Here is a 3,459-nt window from a genome sequence, read left to right as displayed (position 1 = left end):
CCTTTAGAATATATTCAGAATCTGGTCCTATCACACCAGCTTCTCCACTGTCTCCTGATCCAAGTCCCCTGGATCAATCATCTCTCACCTGGACTATTACAAGAGATTCCTAACTAGTGTCCCAGCTCTCACCTTTACTGCCACGCCTCCAGTTTCTTCACAGTAGTTAGGGTTTTCCTATTAAAATGGAAATCCATTCATGTCAAGCTTCTGTTCAAAATCTTCCATCTTCCTTGGAATAAAAGCTCACAGTCTAGCCCCGTTACCTCTGACCTCATTTCCTGCTCCTCTCATCCTTTAAAAAATTTTAGTCTTCATCCCCTGCACTCTACCTCTTCCCTGCTTTGTTTTCCTCCTTAGCTCTTATCCTCTAATGTAAAGTGTAATTTATTTTTTCTGTTTATTGTCTGTTCCCCAGCAGTAGAATGTAAGCTCTATGGTGGCAGAATTTTTGTCTGTTTTGTTCGCTGCTATGGTAGGTGCTTAGTAAACATTTGTTGAGCGTGTCAAATTTGTTGAAAAGGAGAAGTCTGTGGGAAGAGCAGGTTTTATGGGGGCAGAAACAAAGAATTTTGTTTAGACAATATTAAGTTTGGGATGCCTGTAAGGTATCTTGATGGAGGTATTAAGTAGAAAGATGGACCACTAGTCCTGTCAAGAGGCCTGGACTGGAGATACACATTAGGGAGTCATCATGAGGAACTGAATGCCAGTTCCTAGGGAGAGTGTAGATAGAGAATGAGGAAGTTCCAAGACCAATGCCTGGGGCACTCTAATATTTAAGATAAGGTAGAGGAGTAGCTAGCAAAGAAACAAAAAGAAGAGTGGATAAAAAGAAAACCTAGCAATGGCACCAATCATCTAGTCTCCAGTTAACCATCCTGGCTCCAGAGTACTCTTTCACAGTCTGGCACTCTGCCTTGGGTAGATTTGGCTTACAATGGAGGGCACACTTACGGTTTCTTCATGACCTTTGCTCATATGCTTGGCCCTAGGCTCCTCCATCTGGGGGATTAGAACATGGTGGTTAAGAAGACAGGCTCTGGAGTCAAACAGCCTGATTTTTAAACCGCAGCAATCTCACCTACCAGCTTGTACCTTGAGCAAGTTACCTCAGTTTCATCGGTGGGGAAATAATAGTACCTACTTGATAGAATGGTTCTGAGGAGTAAATCACTCATTATTTTCTCAACTGAGTAGTATATAGCAGGTGTTCAAAAAATGGTATCTGTGTACTCTTCTCAGGGCTTGGGTCTCAGCATCTCCTTCCAAGTAGTCTAGGACCTGGACTCTGATAGCACAGCCCTTCCCCACTCCTGTCCACTAGAGTAGGACCAGTTTCTTTCTCACGTAAGGCTATGACATTCTGGCATCTAGTCATAGGACACAGGATCTATTTGCTGTTGGCTGAGCTATAAGTCAAGTTTCATAAAGCTGTTGACCAGTACAAAGTTACCTTTGGATTCACAATGCATTTTAAGTTAACAAAAAACTCTACTTGATATTCGTACACTCTTTTTTTTCTCTAAGGGAGGAAAACATCTGGAAAAGAAGAGTCTCATACACAAACTGAAACCTGAAATACCAATCCCCAGGGTAGAGAATCAGACCTTATGAAACATGCAACTCCTTTAACATAACAAAATTTGCACATGTCAGTCCAAAAGCTAGAATCACACTTAATAAGGACACCTAAATTATTCCGATTGAAATTAGGTATTCCATAAAGTTAGGATGGCCCCTATGATGATTTCACATTGCTTTGGAAGTGCTAGCCTACTTAAATACAGAAGGGAAAGGAATGAGATAAAAATGAGGAAAGAAGAGGTAAAATTATCATTATTATGTGATAGCTTATCTCAAAAATCCGAGGATTCAACTGAAAATACAAATAAGACATTTTAGCAAAGTGGGCACAAATTAATATACAAAAAGCCAATGAACCGCAGCCAATTAGAAAGTATAGGAGAATAAAATATATCATTTACCATAGCAACAACAAAGTCAACTAACCAAGAGTAATCTTAATATACTAGATCTAGGTGCTCAAAACTAAAATGCTAAATCGTAGGACACAAAAGGAGGTTTGAATAAATGGAAAGGAATACTCTAATTTGGGGTAGAAAGACTTGCTATCGTAATGTTGTCGGCTCTCTATAAATCCGTAAATTTAACACTATCTAATACTAATACTACATGACCTGAATATAAAGTTCATATGGGAATTTTTGCATCAGGAGTAGCCATGAACATTCTGAAAAAGAAGGTTAATGAAGGGAATAGCTCTACCAGATATTAAACCATTAAAAGCTACAATAATTAAAATAGTAAAATCAGGAGACGGTGCATACATAGGCAGTTTGGTCCAGAGTCCAGACAGACCTAAGAGATTTAAAATGTTAGTTCTTGATAAAGATGGCATTGTCTATCAGTAGAGAAAAGATGGGTTGTACAGTAAGTGGTATCAAGACAATTGTGTAGCCACCTAAAAAAATATTATATGGTATCTCTAGTCCTTACACTAAAACAAATCCATATGAATCAATTTTGTTTAAATAAATGTAAAACCATAAATTTATAATGTCAGTACAGAATGTGTTTTTCAGAATAGCATAAAATTTTCTAAAGCATAAAAAAAATTCTGTCAACATAAAAAATCTATAATTTCTGCAGAGCAAAAAATATTATAAACAAAGACAAAGCAAACTGGGGGAAATATTTGCAACTCATATCATAGACAAAGGGATTAATTTGCTTCATACATACAAAATCCCTTCAAATCAATAGGAAAAAACTAAAATCCAATAAGAAAATGGATGGTTAATGTAAAAGGAAAGATAAATGGTTCTTAAATATATGAAAAAATATTCAACCTCGCAAGAAAACTGAAACTATATTTAGATATCATTTTTTACCTATACATTGGAAAAAAAATTTTAATGTTTGATAATAGACCCCTGGCGTGGTTGTGGGGACATAGGCCCTCTTTATCTGTTACTGATAGAACTGTAAATTGTCGATACTTGTCAAAATTACAAATGCATGTAACTTCTGATCCAATATTTGCACACATGCAAAATAAACTATACACAAAGTTATCAACTATAGCATTGTTATAGGAGCAAAAGTTTACAAATGACTCAAACATCTATTACTAGAAGACTAGTTAAATAAATTATGATTCCTCTATACAATGGCATATCATACAGAAAGGCTGAAGAGCTGTCACAAAAATCTTTATAGGCCATGATTAAACTCATAAAGTACCATTAAAGTTTTCAATCAGGGTGAGATCTGGATTTTAGAAAGAACTCTTGGGTCTAGTATGGAGTGTAGATTGAAAGAGTAAAACTAGAGACAGGGTGATCAGTCGGTAGCCTAAATTAGGGTAGTCACCAAGGAGAAGACGTAAGATGTAAACTGGAAAGGGCTTGGCGATAGATTAGAGGTAAGGGCACA

Source organism: Pteropus alecto, unplaced genomic scaffold, assembly GCF_000325575.1.
Source record: "Pteropus alecto unplaced genomic scaffold, ASM32557v1 scaffold196, whole genome shotgun sequence".
Taxonomy (NCBI): domain Eukaryota; kingdom Metazoa; phylum Chordata; class Mammalia; order Chiroptera; family Pteropodidae; genus Pteropus; species Pteropus alecto.
Note: the sequence above shows the minus strand (reverse complement) of the source record.